The 22,772-nt window shown below is 39.9% G+C and overlaps 1 long non-coding RNA gene across 1 annotated transcript in view; it reads left to right on the plus strand.

The window, feature by feature from the left end:
* The first annotated feature begins 329 nt into the window (after window positions 1-329).
* Window positions 330-22,772, plus strand: part of LOC122007163 — a 24,695-nt gene continuing 2,252 nt past the window's right edge. The window contains exons 1-2 of the long non-coding RNA XR_006118856.1: window positions 330-548; window positions 654-848. This is a non-coding gene — a long non-coding RNA (uncharacterized LOC122007163). The remainder of the gene's footprint in view (window positions 549-653; window positions 849-22,772) is intronic.

Consider the following 22,772-nt stretch of genomic DNA (forward strand, 5'->3'; position numbering starts at 1 on the left):
TTATTAATGAAAAAATTTCTTAATATTACGTCATAGTTGAGTCTCAAACTTTAAATCACTAATTGATGTATTTATAAAAATTATTAATAAATCTTAGAATTATACTATTTAATGTGTTTAAAAAATTACTAATAAATTTTAGAATTATTAAGTATGTATAATATAAGGATATTAATATATTTTTATTTTGTACTTCATCCAAGTTGTTTAGTAAAGAAAGATTAGTAATGAAACTATTCTTAAATAAATTAAATAAAATATTATAAATTTAAATGAAACTATTCCTCAACGTGTCAATCCTCCTTCGTTCCCCCCCTCCCGTCTTTTTCATCCTCCACGTTAGCAAAATATCCCCGCTTCTACTCATTTCTCCTCCTGCGAAAGCTTCGGGCCGGCGAAGGAAGCACTTGCCTTCTCCTCCTCCGATCCCGTCCCCTTCTCGCTACCAGATCTGTTTCCTTGCAAGGCTCGTCGCTCTGCTGCACTGAACATCCCCTGTCATTCTCAGCTGCGAAATCACTTCTTTTCTAGGGGTTTCCCAAGCATTCGTAATCTTCCTTCAAGATTCCTTTTTTTTTCCCCTTCTGTAGAGTCTGTTTCTTTCGTGTTCTTCTTTTGTGTAGCATTCTTGCCCTTATATGTTGTCGTTCTAGGTTCGTCAGGGGAAACGGGGACGCCGGAGACCAACTGGGAGAGGCTGGTGGAACTTGGAAGCGTTGTGCCTGGAGCGGTTGAGCGTCGTTAGCGAGCAGGAAATGCCCCATCCTCCCAGACAAACAACACCCATATCAAAGAGCGGGCGAGCAGCATATGAGATTGATGATGAGTCCATAACACTGCGAGAGTTTGTAAGTTCTATCTTTTTGATCTTGGTGTTTGTGATTGTGCGGTCTCCTTACTGCTGCTTAGTACGTTAGTTGCAAGGCCCAACAGTTTATTTGGAATCGTTTACTTGTTTATACTTCCCATTTCACATTTAATTCTCTAATTTATTGAAGTTTCTTGAACTCGTTCTCAGATCCTTTAAAATTATTTTCATTGTTGCTGCTGTTACTGCTCAATGTTATACACTTTTATACACTTTTCCTGTGAGAGTAGTCTGACCTAGCAAACATAATCAATATGATCCTGTTCCGAGGTTCTCCAGGAGGACTCGCCGGTGTGTTGGCAAAAGAGTTGACGCGATTGAGCAATGTGTAGGTTAATCAAATTAGATAAGAGAAATGATCTTCCACCCCCTTGTCTTTTCTTATTGCTATCCTTTTATACATTTTTCCCTCAAACTTTTCACCTTCCTCATTAATGAAGTTGTATTTATTACAAGAGAGTAATAAACCAATTATTTGTTCATTAATTACAAGAGATCTTTCGTCTCCTTCTAAACTTTTAGTGAGGTTATAATTGATGAGGACAAAGTAAATACACATGACTATTAATTTGCTTTTTCTGCTTGTTTCTCTTTCTCACATATCTATGAGCCAATAATGAATACTGAATATAAAAGGCGTTGGAGATTTAATGTAGGTCATAATAACGTATCGAGTTAATGTAGTAATTCTAGTGATCGGTGACTCGATAATTTGCCTCCCGAGTGTTGAGTTTTGATTCACATTATTCCTTATGTTTTTAGTCCCACATTGCTAAGCCAAGAAGGTTGGAAGGCTTTATATATGGAGTTCTTCCATCCATGCTTAGTAATGTTAAGGGGACTTACATGCATGCGCGGGCTGAGTCCAAATCAGGTGGTTTCGGGGGGTTCGAGCCGGAAATCCATAAACCGGGCGCGATCATCGCTTGCGCAGGGGGGGGGTGCAAATCCCCAGCTCGTGGGCCTCGCGCTTGGGGGCGGCCTGGTCTGTTTTTGCCAGTTTGGTGACCTGGTTTATTTTTGTTGGTCCGGTTTGGTTCTGTCCCTCGCGAAGCAGCTCGACGGTATCTGTCCGCGTCGCGTGAGGATGCGAAGCAGCGCACCCGCGCGTGAGATGAGGAAGCAGAAGCAAAGCGTGCGTCGCTTCCTCTGCACTGCTTCAAGTGTATAAATACACTTCCTCTGCTCTTTCTCAACTCACTCCGAAAACAGCAAAGCATTCCTCCGTTCTCTGCTTTCTCCTTCTTCTTCTTCTTCTTTCCAAGTTCTGAGGCTTGGTTCTGCGATCTGAGGTTGAGTCCGAGTGCGGCGTTCGTCTTGGAGTGCACCTACGAACGGCGCGAGCGGTTGTCGGATCTTGGGAGGATTTTGCCGGAGAGCCTCTGCACCGTGGGCGGCAATAAATTCTCTAAAGACAGTCGGCAAGCTCGACGCTTCAACCGGAGATACACAAATTCTTAACCCTACTCTTATTACCGTTTATTGCATGCTTGTCATTTATTGGTGCAATTATAGATTACTGTGTTAGCGTAATCGTATCACAACAGTTTTAGAGAATTTATTGTAGCATCAATAGACATGATAAATGATAGGGTAACGGGGTCTGATGAGACTAGCGCCCGACGCGAAAGATTTTTCGGGCAAAACTTCAGACGTTGGCAACAACGGATGAAATTTTAGCTTACTACGCTAGGGCTATTCTCCGTTATAGAAACAGATCCTCCTTCACCTGATGAAGAGGAACCTGCCTATAGTGCTGCCTTACAGAGGTTTAAGCAAAGGGATTATCTCTGCCATGGGAGGATCCTGTCTGCCCTCTTAGACGCACTATTTGATGTGTACTGTTCAACCTCTTCAGCTAAAGAGCTGTGGAAATCTTTGGATAAAAAATACAACTCCGAAGATTCTGGTTTAGAAAAGTACACTGTGGCAAAATTCCTAAACTTCAAAATGGTTGAAGGCAAATCTGTAATTTAGCAGACACATGAATTCCAAGTTCAAATTCATGGTCTTGCCGAAGGAGATATGCCATTACCTGAAAAATTTCAGGTCTTATCAATCATCGAAAAATTGCTTCCGAGTTGGGAAGATTTTGGTATGACTCTTAAACATTGGAGAGGTAAAATCTCTCTAGAAGATTTGATGATTGCCTTAAATATCAAAGAAGAACATCGGAAGCAACATAAAAATGATGATACAAGAATGCCTATGGATTTTATTCCAAAGGCAAATGTAGTAGTCTCATATGACAAGAAGAAATTCAAAAATCAGAAAATGAAGAACAAGATGAAACCCAAACCAAAGGTTCAAAAGAAAAATGTAACCAAGCCGTGCTGGGCATGTGGACAAATTGTACGTTATGCCAAATTCTGCCCTAAGCGAAAAGACAAGGAGAAAAACTAAAGCAATACGTCCAACATCAAAGCACAAGCAAATGTCGTGATTGCTAGTGACGACACCAACAATAGGTTTGTTACCTTCAAACCCGAACTAAACTTGATCTATCAACCTAATGAATGGTTAGTTGATACAGGTGCAAATGTGCACTGTTGTGCTGATCGCTCTGCCGTCCTTACTTATCAGGTAATTGAAGGCACTTCCGTAACCATGGGGAACCATTCTGCAGCCAGGGTGTTTGGGATAGGACAAGTTGACCTGAGGTTCACCTCTAGAAAAGTCTTGTCACTGCATGAGGTGCATCATGTTCCAGCGGTCCGTCGGAATTTGATTAGCGGGTCAAAGTTAGTCCGTGTTGGTTATGAGTTGAACTTTAAATGTAATAAAGTTGTAATATTACATTTAGGAACCTTTATTGGAAAAGGTTACCTTAATGAAGGTTTATTTAAACTCAATGTAGAAAATGCTACCTTAAATAAATCTACTGATATTGGTTGTTCATATAACATTGAGTTTTATGATATATGGTATGACAGATTAGGACATGTCAATTTTAATACCGTGAAAAGGATGATGAACCTAGACATGATTCCTAAGCATGCTATAAATGATAAGAAAAAATGTGAAGTTTGTGTGCAATATAAACAAACCCGAAAACCCTTCAAATCAGTTGAGAGAAATTCTGATATTTTAGAATTGATCCATACTGACTGTTGTGAGTTTAACGGTGTAATAACGAGAGATCATAAAAGGTATTTCATCACCTTCATTGATGATCACTCTCGTTATTGTTATGTTTATTTGCTGAAAACTAAGCATGAAGCTTTAGATAAATTTATGATTTTTAAATCTGAAGCTGAGAATCAAACAAATAAATCTGTTAAGAGGTTAAGGTCTGATAGGGGTGGAGAGTTTACCTCAAACCTGTTTCAAAAATTTTGTCAAGATACAGGTATAATTCATGAGGTAACTGCTCCATATAGTCCTCAATCCAACGGTATAGCAGAATGAAAAAATCGAACCCTTGAAGATATGATTAATTCCATATTAGGCAGTTCTGGGTTACCCAACTTCATGTGGGGGGAAGCTCTATACATTGCATGCCATGTGTTAAATAGAATCCCCATGAGGTCTAGGGATAAAAGCCCATATGAGCTTTGGAAAGGTCGGAGGACAAGTTTGAAATACCTTAAAGTGTGGGGGTGCCTTGCAAAGATACTAGTACCTGAACACAGAAGGAAAAAACTTGGTCCAAAGACCGTAGATGGTATCTTCTTGGGTTATGCTCAAAATAGTATTGCATATAGATTTCTGATTATTAAATTAGAAATTTCTGGAATAGATGCAAATACTATTGTCGAACTTCGCGATGCTACATTTTTTGAGGATATATTTCCTATGAAGACAAGAACACCTCAGTCTATATCTAGTATTCCTACTAGAGATAAGCCTGCTTCCGAAGAGGCCTCATTATCCGTAGAAGGTATACCTTCCTCAAGTCATTCTAGACTAGATGAATCTAGTGAGTGTATAGAACTGAGAAGAAGCAAGAAGCAACGTGTGTTTACGGATTTAGGTCAGGACTTTATCACCTATAATATAGAAGGTGACCCTGTGACATATAGAGATGCTATGACTTCTTCTGAAGCTAAGCACTGGAAAGAGGCCATTAAAAATGAAATGGACTCTATTATCTCTAATGCCACTTGGGAGTTGGTAGATTTACCTCCTGGGTGTAACACTATAGGATGTAAATGAGTGTTTAAAAGAAAACTAAAACCTGATGGGTCAGTAGATAAATTCAAAACCCGCCTAGTTGCTAAGGGATTTAAACAGAAAAAAGGGATTGACTATTTTGACACTTATTCTCCTGTTACTAGAATTACTACAATCCGAGTGTTGATAGCATTGACATCCATATATCATCTTGAGGTTCATCAAATGAATGTCAAAACGGCATTCCTTAATGGAGATCTTGAAGAAGAGATATATATGGATCAGCCTGAGGGACATGTAGTTTCTGGAAATGAGAATAAAGTCTGTAGGTTAGTTAAGTCTCTTTATGGTTTGAAGCAAGCCCCAAAGCAGTAGCACGAAAAATTTGATAGTGCTATGCTATCGTTTGACTTTGAAATGAATGACTCTGATAAATGTGTGTATGCTAAAATGAAAGGTGATAGTTGTATTATCTTATGTTTATATGTAGATGATATTCTACTTTTTTATTCTAACCTTTCTATTATTAATGAGACTAAGGCCCTCTTAAGTGGTAAGTTTGATATGAAGGATATGAGTTATACTGACATGATTTTAGGGCTGAAGTTGACTCGATCAACTGATGTAATAGCAATTTCTCAGTCACTCTGTATTGAGAGAGTATTAGAGAAATATGGCTATAGCCAAGTTAAATCTGTAGTCACACCGTATGATCCTTCAAAAACTCTCCACAAGAATAAGAGTGGTGTGACAGTGTCTCAATTAAGATACTCACAAATAATAGGTAGTCTAATGTATTTAGCAAATTGTTCTAGACCTGATATTTCTTTTGCTATATCGAAATTGAGCAGGTTTACTAGCTGTCCGGACAGAACGCATTGGGATGCATTAGACAGAGTACTCAGATACCTAAAAGACACTATATCCTTGGGCTTGTGGTATGGGAGATTCCCTGCAGTCCTGGAGGGATATAGTGATGCTAGTTGGATAGCGGGCACTGCTGAGTGTAAAGGCGTTACTGGTTATGTCTTTACACTTGGAGGCGGTGCAGTTGCTTGGAGATCTGTTAAACAGACGATTATAACCCGTTCTACATCTGAGACAGAATTGTGTGCTTTGGATACTACAGTAACTGAAGCTGATTGGCTGAAGGGGCTTCTTTCTGAAATTCCCTTGATGATGAAGCCAATACCTTCTATTTCAGTACACTGTGATAATCAAACAACAATAGCTCAGATTAGAAGCTCCAAGTATAACCAGAAATAGAAGAGACATATACGAATACGATTAAAGTCTATACGTGAGTTAGTGTCTCTTGGAGTGGTGTCATTGGACTTTGTAAGTTCAAAGGACAATATTACTGATCCACTCATTAAAGGGCTTGATTCTGAGAAAATCAAGAGATCCAGTAAGGGAATGGGACTGAGGCCTGTCCTGGATTCATCTATAGCAGCAACCCAACCTATCTGATTGGAGATCCCAAGAAGTAGGTTCAATGTGGTATAAACAAGCTATAAGGATGAATCGTAAGCATCAAATTGATTGAGATGTAATCTCATAGTCTCTTCTCTGGATAGATGCTTGACTGCTAGTAAGGATGAACTTAGGAGCTCTTAATGAGTTCAAGGTCTTAATGACAAGATGCTTGCAGTACATCCTTGGAGAACTCACCTATGTAAGTGTAACTGTGGGGTCGCAGTGTGGAGGTCTAGGCAACTCTCCTTAGCACTTATGAAACAAGATTCGGTGGCATGGCCGTAATGCACCAACCCAGAAGGATTCAACCGTCGCCAGTGATGAGTTGTTACCAATTGATCTTCACATATAAAAGGTATAAGATCAAGACTCAGTTCTCTTCAAACTTATGTGAATAAGATTGGTGTACTTAGGTGAAAATTCAAACCGGAAGGTATTTTCACTAAAAGTTCATTGCAACCAAGCCTCAGAACTTATCTTTGTTTTCGATTAAAATAATTTGAATTAGTGGGGGATTGTTGAGTTTTAATTCACATTATTCCTTATGCTTTTAGTCCCACATTGCTAAGCCAAGAAGGTTGGAAGGCCTTATATATAGAGTCCTTCCCTCCATGCTTAGCAATGTTAAGGGGACTTACATGCATGTGCGGGTTGAGCCCAAATCAGGTGGTTTCGGAGGGTTCGAGCCGGAAATCCATAAACTGGGCGCGACGCACGCGATCATCGCGCGCAGGGGGGGTGCAAATCCCCAGCTCGTGGGCCTCGTGCTTGCGGGCGGCCTGGTCTGTTTTTGCCAGTTTGGTGACCTGGTTTATTTTTGTTGGTCCGGTTTGGTTCTGTCCCTCACACCTGGTGGTTCGGTTCTGTCCGCGCGAGGAAGCGCAGCGCGACGGCATCTGTTCGGTTCTGTCCGCGTCGCGTGAGGATGCGAAGCAGCGCACCCGCGCGTGAGATGAGGAAGCAGAAGCAAAGCGTGCGTCGCTTCCTCTGCACTGCTTCAAGTGTATAAATACACTTCCTCTGCTCTTTCTCAACTCACTCCGAAAACAGCAAAGCATTCCTCTGCTCTCTGCTTTCTCCTTCTTCTTCTTCTTCTTCTTTCCAAGTTCTGAGGCTTGGTTCTGCGATCTGAGGTTGAGTCCGAGTGCGGCGTTCGTCTTGGAGTGCACCTACGAACGGCGCGAGCGGTTGTCAGATCTTGGGAGGATTTGTCGGAGAGCCTCTGCACCGTGGGCGGCAATAAATTCTCTAAAGACAGTCGGCAAGCCCGACGCTTCAACCGGAGATATACAAATTCTTAACCCTACTCTTATTACCGTTTATTGCATGCTTGTCATTTATTGGTGTAATTATAGATTACTGTGTTAGCGTAATCATATCACAACACCGAGCAATAGGATGCACGAGTTATGACACGATTTCCCAAAACATAGAAAGGGTACCTGAGCGTCAGGCGGTGACTCTTCTCTAAACCCGCTCGGTAACACTTAGAAACGATTAGGGCTTTCCTTGTGAATGAATTTCCCACTCTCGATCAGTTTGATCATTACCCGAGCGATGTATCTTGACGCCACGTGGCACCTCTTGTGGACGACCACTTGAGACCTCCTGTGGACCGCCACGTCATAAGCCTCCCCCACTAGTTCGGTCGAAGGAAGTGTACAACTGATTGATTGGAGATGTGGCTTAGTTAAAAGTTGATTATCGCTGCCATGTGGAGAGAGAGAAGGAAGCCTTCTGTATTAATTTATTGTAGAAGAATCTGAGAGATTTGTTTATTTATGAGTCATGGCGCCCATTAATGAGACGTGCCATGATTGGTGACATGTCATCGTCAACCAACCAATAACCTTACGAGTCGCCATTTACTGAAATGAGATCACATCATGGTCACACCAAGTGATGACCCGCGTCTGAAAGTGAGTCAGATTCTGACTCAACGAACGAAGAAGAATTAGTCAACATGGTCCGAAGACTGTTGACAAAGAAGAAATTCAGAATGCCAAGAAGACATCGCTGAACCAGACCCAAAACAAATCAGAAATGATTTGTTATGGATGCAACAAGAAGGGGCATTTCAAAAATGAATGCCCAAATCGGAAGGAAGAAACACCCAAATCGACAAGACGAAAGAAGGCTCTTCAAGCCACATGGGACGAGACTTCTTCCGACGCGAAGCACACAAAGCATTCGAGCCATCTTGCATTTATAGCAAGAAACGAAGATTCCGACTCCGAGGTTGATGAAGAATACGAGTCCGAAATCGACATCAAGTCCGAGGAAGGCCGCGGATCCGAAAATCCAAATATGGTAACGATTTATTCCAAGTCTAATTTACTTAAAGTAGTTAAATGCTTATTTAAAAAATTGTCAAAATCTGAAAAACAAAATAACTTGCTACTTAAGGAAATAGACCACCTTAAGCAACAAGTTAACTTGAGTAATTCGACTAACCAAGTTCAAGTTGGAACCTCAACTCAAGTTGAAAAACTTGAGGAAGAGAATTCCAACTTGAAGGGTCAAGTCGAGCGACTTAAGAAAACGTTGGAAAGGTTCGAATTGAGATCCAAATGTCTAAATATGGTACTTGGATCACAACGAGCCGTGTACAACAAATCAGGACTTGGTAACAACCCTAAACAAACAAACAAATCATATTTATCTTTAATCAGTCAAAATGTTAGAAGTCAAGTCTAAGCATGAGTTCAAACAAAACTTTTAACCAAACCAATTGAACCAAACCTATACTTAATCCCTAAGAGTCAGATTCATTACATGGATAGACCTTATTTAAGATATGACTCAGGGGGAGCAAGTAGAAAGACAATACAACCAACTTGATTAACCAAACTCATACACTTAGGATTAGGTTTATTTTCTGCTTAGAATGGTTAGATAAAAAAGGTTTACCAAACCCTACAACATAGTATCGGAATGGATTGGGATGATAGTATGTCATGGAAACTTTGTTGAAGGCATGTCTAGGCTGAATCTTATGTATTCTACTTGGTGCACTAGACTTAGAGGATCTGACCGAAGCTACCCCAGTCAAACATGGGCTAGTTAGACCAAAATTTAGTATTAAGTTTTTTGAGCGGAAACAGTTTGGAAAGTCTTCAGCAAGTGGTCCACCGTTGATACACAAGAAGGCCATAAGTCTCGCCACTGAACTGAAATCTTATCCTTAGGAAGCCTGCTTGATTAACCCAAAGCTAAGTTTGAATCTAATATGTATCCAACAACCTTTTTCAATAATTCAATAATTAATAAAAAAAATAACTTAAATTTTTTAAAATTTAATTAAAAGTTAATTTTAAAACTTAATTAAATTTTTTTAAAACTTAATTATTTTAAACTTAATTAAAAATTCTTTTTAAAACTTAATTAAAATTTTTTAAAACTAAAATAAAAATTATTTTAAAAATGTAATTAAAAATTATTTTAAAAATTTAATTAAAAATTCTTTTTAAAATTTAATTAAAAATTATTTTAAAAACTTAATTAAAAATTCTTTTTAAAACTTAATTAAATTCTTTTTAAAACTTAATTAAATTCTTTTAAAAACTTAATTAAAAATTCTTTTTAAAACTTAATTAAATTCTTTTAAAAACTTAATTAAAAATTATTTTAAAAATTTAATTAAAAATTATTTTAAAAACTTAATTAAAATTTTTTTGTAAAACTTAATTAAATTATTTTAAAAACTTAATTAATTATTTTTTTAAAACTTAATTAAATTCTTTTAAAAACTTAATTAAAAATTCTTTTTAAAACTTAATTAAATTATTTTAAAAACTTAATTAAAAATTCATTTAAAAATAGAATTTAATTAAGTTTTTTTAAAAACTTAATTAAAAATTCTTTTCGAAATTTAATTAAAATTCTTTTTAAAACTTAATTAAAATCTTTTTAAAACTTAATTATTTTAAACTTAATTAAAAATTCTTTTTAAAACTTAATTAATTTTTTTTAAAATTTAATTATTTTAAAACTTAATTAAAAATTCTTTTTAAAACTTAATTAAAATCTTTTTAAAACTTAATTAAAATTCTTTTAAAAACTTAATTAAAATTCTTTTTAAAACTTAATTAAATTCTTTTTAAAAACTTAATTAAAAATTATTTTAAAACTTAATTAAAATCTTTTTAAAACTTAATTATTTTAAACTAATTAAAAATTCTTTAAAAAAAAAAACTTTAAAAATCTTTTTAAACTTAATTAAAAATCTTTTTAAAATTTAATTAAATAAGTTAAAACCAATGTTGAACCTATATTGGAAAATCGCGATCGGTCGATCGATCACAAGTTTTGGTCGATCGAACAGTCGTTGACTAGTCAGTCATTTTGGCGATAATCAATTTATCGGTCGACCGAAAATTGTGATCGGTCGACCGAAAGAGTAAATTTTCGACCATTCATCTAACCTGTATCTGTATCGAAGTAAATATATCGGTCGACCGAACATAGTTTCCGATCGACCGAATATCGGTTACTGGTCAAAAAGGACGGCATTGTAAAGGGATCGGTCGACCGAACCCTAGATCGGTCGATCGATCAACCTCTATATAAACAGGATCGAGCAAACCAGAAGGCTCATCCTATTAATCTTCTCTTCTTCATCTTCTGATCTTTGAATCCATTCGCCGATTCCAACTTCAATAGTGTGTGACAATGCCTCGGTATTTTCCACATTTATTCTCGTTTTATCCATTTACATATTGCTAATGTTTTTTATTTATTTTATTATTTTAGTGAAAAAAGTAGAGCAATTGCACAACGAGAGGCTAGCTCTCTTAATGCCAGTCAGGACCCTAGGTTTTCATCTGAGGAATTAAGGCAATCTTTTCCAAATAAAAAATTTAAGGTGATAGGTACTCATTGTCTAGATCTTCAATTCTACCAAACTTTCTGTCCTGAAGCCATAGAAATCAACCAATACTTTCAACTAGATAGCATTGTCTTTTGCCGACATGCTTATAATCTCATTCTCTGTTCTGAATTTTATCACAACTTGTGAGAACTTGATCATCATCACTATAAACCCTAAGGTCTTGACTGGGATTAAGAGAGCTAGCCTCTCGTTGTGCAATTGCTCTACTTTTTTCACTAAAATAATAAAATAAATAAAAAACATTAGCAATATGTAAATGGATAAAACGGGAATAAATGTAGAAAATACCGAGGCATTGTCGCACAAAGCGGGAATCGGCGAATAGATTCAAAGAACAGAAGATGAAGAAGAGAAGATTAATTGGATGAGCCTTCTGGTTTTCCCGATCCTGTTTATATAGAGGCTGATCGGTCGACCGATCTAGGGTTTGGTCGACCGATCCCTTTACAACGCCGTCCTTTTTGACCAGTAACCGATATTCGGTCGACCGGAAACTATGTTCGGTCGACCGATATATTTACTTCGATACAGATACAGGTTAGATGAACGGTCCAAAATTTACTCTTTCGGTCGACCGATCATGATTTTCGATCGATCGAAAAGAATTTAGATATCTCCACAATTGCATGATATTGTCCATTTTGGGCCTAAGCCCTCATGATTTTGCTCTTGGGCTTTCCCCAAAAGGCCTCATACAAATGGAGATATCTTTCTCTTTATAAACCCATGATCTTTCCCATGTGTTTTCAATGTGAAACTATGTTTACAACTTTGCAACACCAACAATCCCCGCTCAAAAAAAGGACCACAGGCTTCCCATGTCTGATCCTCGACCCACCAGGTCTTCCTGTCCCTCGGTCCACCCGACCTACTAGGACTTCCTTGCCTAGCTGCAACTAGGACTTCCTGCCTGGTGTCTGGTCCTCTTGATCCAAAACATAGGAGCCCCACTTTCTTTGTTCGAGGTCAATATTGTACCCACATGGCTCAATCAGACCATAGTTCTTGTGCACGGTCGGCGGTTAAAGCTTCTGGCAGTCCGGACTCTGATACCAATTGATAGATCGAATGGGTGCGATAGGGGGGGGGGGGGTGAATATCGCGCCTTTAAAAAACTTTAGCCTTTTAGATTAGAGTCGTGCACAGCGGAAAATAAAGAGAGAGAGATGTTGGTGCAGCGAGGACCGGCAAGAGGGGGGTGAATTGCCTGCAATAAAAATTAAACCCTCCTCAAGGCTTTCAACTTAAATAACAAAGCAACAGTTATGAAATTCAACAGAACTAACATAAACAGAAATATAAGACTCAGCTATTTACTTGGTTACAACCAAGAAGGTTGTTAATCCAAGACAGTAAGAGAGTGCACTAAAAGAAGTCTCCTTCTCTGAAGGCGGAGTAGCCTTTTACACTTGAAGAGCACAGAACTGTTGCTTAGGAAATGAGAGTACAGGAGTTGTATTTCGAGATCGTTCGTATTCGTTCACTATAAAGCTGCTCGAGACCCTCTTTATATAGGGGTTCTAGAGCTTATCGGATGACCTGATCTTCGGGATCAGGTTTTGACTCGAGAGGGATCGGTCGACCGATCCCCAGGTTCGGTCGACCGAACCTGCTGTACCTGCCCAGTCTCTGTGGATCGAGCTTAAGTTCAGTCGACCGATCCTTTTGTTCGGTCGACCGATCGACCAACGGTCTCCAGCTGAGTTGGCCCGATCAAACTGCTCGACTTGGTCTCTAGATGAACGTTGGTTCGGTCGACCGATCAAGGGGTTCGGTCGATCGATAAGTCCCCCAACGGCTGGCTTGCTGACGTGGCTTCTGACGTGTCACCAGCGGTTGGTCTTCAGAGGATTGGGGTTCGGTCGACCGATCATGGGGTTCGGCTGACTGAACCGTTGACAAGTCAACTCCAGTTGACTTGCTCCGGTTCGGTTCCTTGGGTGATTACGGCCATCCGGAATAGGGCTCACCCGAACCCAGTTCCCGACCTTCTCCTCGAGCAGGCTTCCGTCCGGCTTCTCGTCCCTCGAACGTCGCGCACGTTCTTCTCGCTCCACCGGAGGACGCACCGAGCCCGTCGGCTCCCTTCCCGTGCCGTCCTTCTCGCTAGCTGCGTCTTCCGCTCGACTTCCTGTGCTCCTAAGTTCCTGCACACTCAGACACAGGGGTCAGACAAAACGCAGGACCTAACCAACTTGGTTGATCACATCAAAACTACCACGGGGTCCAACAATCTCTCCCTTTTTGATGTGCATCAACCCAAGTTCAAGTTAGGGTTAAAAATAGACCTACGTAATTTTAAGAAAATTACTAAACTAACAGTTATAGCATAGACTTGCAATTAATAAAATTGCAACACAGTTTAGAGAAGTAACAAATTAAAATTAAAAAAAAATCTTAACTCCCCCTAAAACTTGTACTTATATTTATTCCCCCCCTTTGATCACAGCAAAAAAAACGGGGGCAAGCAAGTTACAGAAGTTTGAAAAAAATTTCTAAGTGTTAAAAAAATTTTCTAAGTTAAAATTTCAAGAAAACAATTTAAAAAAAATTTTAAAGAGTTCCTAAGGATATGTTTAAAAAAAAAAAAAACTCTTCAAAGCATTGTTTAATTCTAATATTAATGCTTTTATCAGAAGATTAATTAAACATTTTTATTTCGATATTTCGACTTTCAGGTCGTGGCGAGGCACTAGGCCTTCTTGGTTATTGGAGCAACAATCACTTCCTTAGACAAAGCTTCCATAAAGAAACTCAAAGTTTAATTATCTCACTGCAAGCTCTTAATTTTTTGAAAAAATTAATCAAGTACAAATTTTGGAACCCAGTAAAGGTTCCTTCCTGCAGGATTCTTTAAAAACATAGAGGGTATATAACTTTTGGGAATTTTCCTAAGTTGACCCTGATGTTGTTTAATGTACCAATTCAATTTTCCATAAATTCTAACTTTTGATTTTGGAAATTTATTTAAGCATGCATCAGTTTTCAATTTTTCAACTTCTAATTTTAGTTTATTATTTTCTGATTTTAGATGATCATACATTTCTAACGGGCATGCTCTTGCTAGGTTCAACTTTAGTTCAACATTCTCTTTTTCTAATTGATCTAACTCTCTAGAAAGAGACTTGATAAATTTAAAAGATTGAGTTGGGGTTAGATTGCGTACCTTACTTACCTGTTCTGGTGACGCTCCCCCTTCACTGCTTGATGTTCCTCCCCCTTCATCAATGCTCATTTCTGAGCTAGATGTTTCTTCTAGCTGATGGTTGGCCATCAGTGCTAGTCCCGAGAATTTTTCGACTTCTGACTCGGAGGATGAAGAGTCGTCCCATGTCGCCTTCAGATTTTTGTGTTTGGAGGAATTTGGTTTCTTGTACTTGGTCCTTTTGCTTGCACTTCAATTTGGGGCAGTCATCCTTGATGTGCCCTTCTTCGTTGCAGTTGTAGCAACGAATCGTCCTTTTCTTTCGTTGATGCCTCTGCGATCTAAACTTATTAGTATTAAAAAATTTATTGAAGCGTTTTACCAGAAGTGCCGCTTCTGATTCGTCGACCGAGGTTTCGGAGTCAGAACTGTTCATATTTGCCTTTAAGGCAATGTTCTAACTGGACTTCTCTACTCCATTGGACTCTGAAACTCGAGATTCGTGAAGTTCAAAAGTGGAAAATAATTGTTCTAAAGTACTTACCTCGAGATCCTTAGAGATGTAGTATGCATCTACTAAGGAGGCCCACTCTGGAGTTCTGGGGAAGGCATTGAGCGCATACCGGATTGAGTCCCGGTTCGTTACCTCTTCTCCAAGATTGGTTAGTTGCGTGATCAGCTCTTTGATCCTTGCTTGGAGCTGCGCTACCTTCTCGCCTTGGTTCATCCGGAGTTTCGTCAACTGGTTCCGGAGGATGTCGCGCCTAGCTAGCTTCGCTTCGGATGTACCTTCGTGAAGCTCCAGGAATTTCTCCCAGAGATCTTTCGCGGAGTCGTAACTTCCGATTCGGTTTACCTCCTGAGGTGGCAGAACGCTGAGGAGGTGGAATTCCGCTTTTCCGTTGGCGACGAAGTCGGCTTGCTCCTTCTTGCTCCACGTGTTTTCTTCTTTGTCTTTAGGAGTTGCAAAATCATATTTCATAGTAATTAAAATATCAAAATCTGTTTTGAAGAATACCTCCATTTTTCGCTTCCATGTAGCGAAATCTCCGTCGAACTTCGGGGGATGGATGTTCGCGCCGGCCATTGTTCTGATCTTTGTGCTTTAGATGGCGGTTAGTCCCTCTGAGGCTGTTGGACTTTGATACCACTTGTTGGTGCAGCGAGTACCGACAAGAGGGGGGTGAATTGCCTGCAATAAAAACTAAACCCTCCTCAAGACTTTCAACTTAAATAACAAAGCAACAGTTATGAAATTCAACAGAACTAACATAAACAGAAATATAAGACTCAGCTATTTACTTGGTTACAACCAAGAAGGTTGTTAATCCAAGACAATAAGAGAGTGCACTAAAAGAAGTCTCCTTCTCTGAAGGCGGAGTAGCCTTTTACACTTGAAGAGCACAGAACTGTTGCTTAGGAAATGAGAGTACAGGAGTTGTATTTCGAGATCGTTCGTATTCGTTTACTATAAAGCTGCTCGAGACCCTCTTTGTATAGGGGTTCTAGAGCTTATCGGATGACCTGATCTTCGGGATCAGGTTTTGACTCGAGAGGGATCGGTCGACCGATCCCCAGGTTCGGTCGACCGAACCTGTTGTACCTGCCGAGTCTTCTGTCCAGGTGCAGTCTCTGTGGATCGAGCTTAGGTTCAGTCGACCGATCCTTTTGTTCGGTCGATCGATCGGCCAACGGTCTCCAGCTGAGTTGGCCCGATCAAACTACTTGACTTGGTCTCTGGATGAACGTTGGTTCGGTCGACCGATCAAGGGGTTCGGTCGACCAATAAGTCCCCCAACGGCTGGCTTGCTGACGTGGCTTCTGACGTGTCACCAGCGGTTGGTCTTCAGAGGATTGGGGTTCGGTCGACCGATCATGGGGTTCGGTCGACCGAACCGTTGACAAGTCAACTCCAGTTGACTTGCTCCGGTTCGGTTCCTTGGGTGATTACGGCCATCCGGAATAGGGCTCACCCGAACCCAGTTCCCGGCCTTCTCCTCGAGCAGGCTTCCGTCCGGCTTCTCGTCCCTCGAACGCCGCGCACGTTCTTCTCGCTCCACTGGAGTACTCTTCCGCAGCTCTCTCGTCCTTCGGACGCACCGAGCCCGTCGGCTCCCTTCCCGTGCTGTCCTTCTCGCTAGCTGCGTCTTCCGCTCGACTTCCTGTGCTCCTAAGTTCCTGCACACTCAGACACAGGGGTCAGACAAAACGCAGGACCTAACCAACTTGGTTGATCACATCAAAACTACCACGGGGTCCAACAAGAGAGAGACAAGTTCATTTACTTCGTTCGAAGCCTAGCTCGACTCCTACTCGAAGGCCCGTGGTCCTTGACCACACCGATGGGCAAAACACTATAACCCTTCTTTCCGAAACCTTCGGAAAGAAGCAGATCGTACAAATACAAAAGGTATAAGATAATAACAACCCTACTATCTTATTTAAAATTAAGTGCAATACAAAAATTATACCGATAGTAGTACGCGTAGAATGTAGCTTGGTCGGTACTTCTGGATGGAGTGGCTTGCTGAGCTGATGTAGACGTGTAGCACGATCCGTACGCAAAGAAGAGCTTTTAAGATGATCAGAAATGTTATTCAACCTCAGACTTTGAGCCTCCTTTATAGGTGTACTGGACGTTCGGTCGACCGATCCTCCTGTTCGGTCGACTGAACAGGCTCCCCTCCTTCCTGGCTGGAATCTGACGCTGGCTTGATATTCTGCATTAAGTGGTCTTAAATGGTTCGGTTGATCGATCCATCTTTTCGGTCGACCGAATAAGCTCTTTCCCTGTTCGTCGAAATCTACCGAGATCTTTATTTTATGCGCCTTTAATGTTGATTTTATTGGTCGACCAATCCACGGGTTCGGTCGATCATCCCAAATTTTCTTTTCCTTCTGATTTACACTGACGATCTGTTCTGTGCTGAGTCATCATGGGTCGGTCGACCGATAGTCCGGTTCGGTCGACCGATCAAGTTTTGACCGGACTCTGGTCTGATTTGTTCTGAACTGATAACTGCTTTGAGTTGACCTGGTTTGGTCGACCGATCCTCCTGTTCGGTCGACCGATCGGGCCGGACCTGTAAAATAGTGTTCAGCAAAACATCCTGCAAAATAAATGTTAGCACAATAACATTATAATGCATGAGTAATATAAAAGACAGTAGAACTGTCTTTATCTCAACTTGGAAACCTTCCCGGTTTCTTCAGTTGGAAACCTTCCCGGTTTCTTCGGTTGGAAACCTTCCCTACAGGAACCCGATCTCACTGTCGCTCCTCCAGTTGTTTATCTCAACCTACCTGCCAAACTTAGATCCTCCAGATCTAATTTGGATTTTTCACTTAGCTTTGATTGGCTCGCCAGGACTTTTTCCTTGATCTTCGGTCCTCCAGACCTCTCGATCGCACCGCCAGGTTTGGGTCCCCTCGACCCACTTGGACTTGCACCTGGGTTCCACGATCTGCTAAGATTTCTCCTGCCTAGTCTCCAACTAGGTCTTTCCGGTTGAGTAAACAGCCTACACACTCAGTCAACTTGTTAGATCACAACAAGACTTAACTTGAACTTTTGACAACATCAAAACTTAGGTTTGATTCTGGTGCAACTTGCACCAACAATCTCCCCCTTTTTGATGTTTAGCAACCAAGGTTTAAAGTTAAGTTAAAATATGCATAAATTAAATAAACAAGCAATTTTAATTTTAACTCTCCCCCTGAGTTAACCAACTTCCCCTGAATTCACTATCTCTCCCCCTTTGACACACATCAAAAATAGGGGAAACCCACAAAAGCAAACATGCTAAAAGAAAACAACTTAGTTTAGTATGAACCTAGTAGTAAGGTATGTAAAAAATATTATAACAAGTTTGTTAGAAACATAGAAAAATTTGTATATAACTTTGAAAATATCTTTTACTTGAATGAAGGATAGAATTTGAGAGCAAGAAGAATAAGTAAAAATTTGAAAACATTTACTAAGTTGAAAAGAATAGTGATGTTAAAAATTTCAAAACAAAGTAAAGAAGAAAAAATAGACAATTTGAAAATTTTCACCAAGTTAAAACTTTTGAAAGTGTGAATTTTTTTTTTAAAAAGATTGATTTTGAATTTTATTTTGAAAAAGATTTTGAAAAACAATATGAAAATGAATTTTGAAAAACAAAGTAAGATATATAATTTTGAGAGAGTGTGAAAATTTTGACTAAGTAGAATATTTCGAATATTGTCAAAATTGATTTTAAAACTTGAAAAATAGTCTCAAAAAGCTCCTCCTAAAAGTGATGACAACCTAAAAGTCCAAGCATAGTTAGAAAGACTAAGGAAAGATTGTCTTTATGATGAAATGTCCAACCGTTGTACAAGGCTAACTACCACAAGATAGTAGCTATTGACTCAGATTGGTCAATTGAGTGTTTAGGACTAACTAGGTTTTTACTGGCTAGTTAACTCAAATTGATTCATGTATGTTGTTTAAAGCCCAGATTTATTGCGATGCACTACATAGGCATTTGAAATCTTAGGCTAGGTCCTAAGCATCTTACCCATTCTAAGTTATCAAGCAAGGAATCCTATTGTGCTTGTGAGATGCTGACTCCTAGAACTATAGGAACATGTAGTTCTACAGTAGAACCTAGACTACTCCAGAAAATTAAAATATTTTGATGGAGTTTTTGAAAATTTTGAAAGAGGGATTTTTACAAAAATAATTTTTGAAAAATAAACTAAGTAATAATTTTTTAAAAAATAAAAGAACCTATTCTATAAAATTTACCAAAAAACATTAATATTTGAAAAATATTTAAGATCAAACTTAGTCATAATCCAAGTTAATAAATACAATAAGTCACAAGTAATAGATCCTAAAATCACTCCTCCTCATCCTCATCATCTCGAAAATAGTTAAACATCCTCCGTTGCTCCTTTTCTAAAGCATCAGTACGATCCATCATCTCTTGACGAAAATATGTAATTTGACCCTGAAGAGAGTTGTACTGATCATCCATCTTCGTCTCTAAGGAGGCAAATCGACTAAAAATATCATCACAAAGAGGGGTAAAAAAGTCACTAGGCGGAGGAGGTGGTGCAAGGTTGCAAACATAGTCCCACATTGAAAACACATTAATATTTGACGTGAGACCTTTTGGATAGAGCCCAAGAGCAAAACCATGAGGGTTTAGGTCCAAAGTGGACAATATCATGTCATTGTGGAGATATCTATATTCTTTTCGATCCTACAATTAGTATCAGAGCACGGGCTGCCAGAAGGTTTAACCGCCGACTGTGCACAAGAGCTATGGTCTGATTGAGCTATATGGGTACAATATTGACCTCGAACAAAGAAAGTGGGGGCTCCTATATTCGGATCAAGAGGACCAGATACTAGGCAGGAAGTCCTAGTTACGGCTAGGCAAGGAAGTCCTAGTAGGTCGGGTAGACCGAGGGGCAGGAAGACTTGGTGGGTCGAGGATCGGACATGGGAAGCCTGTGGTCCTTTGTTTGAGGGGGGATTGTTGGGATTGCAAGGTTGCAAACATAGTCCCACATTGAAAACACATGGGAAAGATCATGAGTTTATAAAGAGAAAAGATATCTCCATTGACATGAGGTCTTTTGGGTAGAGCCCAAGAGCAAAATCATGAGGGTTTAGGCCCAAAGTGGACAATATCATGTCATTGTGGAGATATCCTACAATTCTTTTCGATCCTTCAACTAACTAAAGATGATCCTAGTACTCTTTCTATCCAACTTACACTCGGCATAATCAGAATCAGAATATCCGATCAAGTCAAATTGCGAAGTTCTAGGGTACCATATTCCTACATTAATAGTTCCTTTTAAATATTTAATAATTCTTTTAACTAATGATAAATGGGTCTCTTTCGCACAAGTTTGGTATCGGGCGCACATACTGACGACAAATAAAATGTCGGGTCGGCTTGCCGTTAGATAAAGTAAACTTCCTATCATGCTTCTATACAATTTTAAGTCAACAGATTTTCCATTTTCGTCACTATTAAGATTTATGTTACTTGACATAGGTGTTTTAATTTCTTTGGAATTTTCCATACCAAATTTTTTAATAAGATCTTTTGTGTATTTAGTTTGATGTACATAGTTACCATCTTTGGTTTGTATAATTTGAAAACCTAAGAAATAGTTTAATTCACCAATTAAACTCATTTTAACATAGTCCCACATTGAAAACACATGGAAAAGATTATGAGTTTATAAGAGAAAGATATCTCCATTGGTATGAGGCCTTTTGGGAAGAGCCCAAGAGCAAAGTCATGAGGGCTTAGGCCCAAAGTGGACAATATCATACCATTGTGGAGATATCTAAATTCTTTTCGATCTTACAATTGGTATCAGAGCCCGGACCGCCGACTGTCTTATCATCAGGTAAAGGTTAAAGAAGGGGATATACCCAAGACAGCATTCAGAACCAGATACGGACACTACGAGTTCGTAGTCATGCCCTTTGGCGTGACCAATGCTCCAGCTACATTCATGGATCTCATGAACAGAGTATTCAGGGAGTATTTAGATAAGTTTGTTATTGTGTTTATCGATGACATTCTTATCTATTCAGGAACTCAGGAAGAACATTCAGAGCACCTGAAACTAGTATTGCAGACCCTTCAGCAGCACCAGCTATATGCCAAGTTCATGAAATGTGAATTTTGGTTAGATCAGGTGTCCTTCCTGGGTCACATCATCTCAAAGGATGGTATCATGGTAGATCCCAGCAAGATAGAAGCAGTGAGTAACTGGAAGAGACCTAAGAACGCCAGCGAAATCAGGAGCTTTCTGGGGTTGACAGGATATTACAGAAAGTTTGTAGAGGACTTCTCCAGGATAACCTCCCCACTGACAGCTCTTACCAGAAAGAACAGGAAATTTCAGTGGACAGAGGACTGTGAGGACAGCTTCAGCGAGCTAAAAAGGAGATTGACCAGTACTCCCATTTTGACTCTACCAGACAACACCAGCAGCTTTGACATCTATAGTGATGCCTCTAAGTTGGGACTAGGAGTAGTACTGATGCAAAACGACAAGGTGATCGCCTATGCCTCTAGACAACTCAAGGATTATGAGAAGAATTATCCTACTCATGACCTTGAGCTTGCAGCAGTAGTGTTCGCTCTCAAAATTTGGAGACATTACTTATATGGAGCTCAGTGCAGAGTGTATACAGATCATCAGAGTCTGAAGTACTTCTTCACTCAGAAGGATCTGAATATGCGACAGCGCAGATGGCTTGAGCTGGTCAAAGACTACGATATAGACATCCTCTACCATCCAGGGAAAGCCAATAAGGTAGCCGACGCACTTAGCAGAAAGTCCAGTGCTACCTTATTATCTCTAGCAGCCATGTCACCACCCCTACAGAAAGAGATCACAGATTTCGGTCTCGAACTCATAGTCGGACAGCTCTCTACTATGACATTAGAGTCTACCTTGCTTGGTGATATTCAGTCAGCTCAGGAGCAGGACCCTGAAATTCAGAAAAAGTCAGAAAGTAGAGAATTCAGAGTGTCCGATAGGGGGGTGTTGTATTTTGGTGACAGACTCTGTGTTCCAGATCAGGAGGAGCTACGGAGACAGATTTTAGATGAGGCTCACAGGACTCCCTATGCGATGCATCCAGGTTCCACCAAAATATATCAAGACCTGAAAAAACGTTTTTGGTGGCCCGGGATGAAGGGAGACATCGCCAGATATGTTAGCATCTGCCTCACCTGTCAGAGGGTCAAGGCAGAACATCAGCGACCAGGAGGAGTTCTGCAGCCTATACAGATTCCAGAATAGAAGTGGGAGGATATCTCTATGGACTTCATAGTGGGACTACCCAGAACCACGAATGGTTTGGATGCCATATGGGTAATAGTCGACAGGTTGACTAAATCAGCCCACTTTTTAGTTATCAAGATATCCTACTCCATGGAGAAGCTAGCTCAGTTGTATCTCCAGGAGATCGTTAGACTTCATGGAGTCCCATGTACCATTATTTCAGACAGAGACAGCAGATTTATATCACACTTCTGGGAGTGTGTACAGTCAGTATTGGGCACGAAGTTAAAGTTCAGCACAGCATTCCATCCGCAGACAGATGGTCAGACAGAGCGAGTAAATCAGGTACTCGAAGATATGCTCCGAGCGTGTGCCCTAGACTTCAAGGGAGGTTGGTGCAAATATCTGAGCTTAGCAGAATTTGCATACAACAACAGCTATCAGGCCACTATCGGTATGGCACCTTATGAGGCTCTCTATGGGCG

Source organism: Zingiber officinale, chromosome 1A, assembly GCF_018446385.1.
Source record: "Zingiber officinale cultivar Zhangliang chromosome 1A, Zo_v1.1, whole genome shotgun sequence".
Taxonomy (NCBI): domain Eukaryota; kingdom Viridiplantae; phylum Streptophyta; class Magnoliopsida; order Zingiberales; family Zingiberaceae; genus Zingiber; species Zingiber officinale.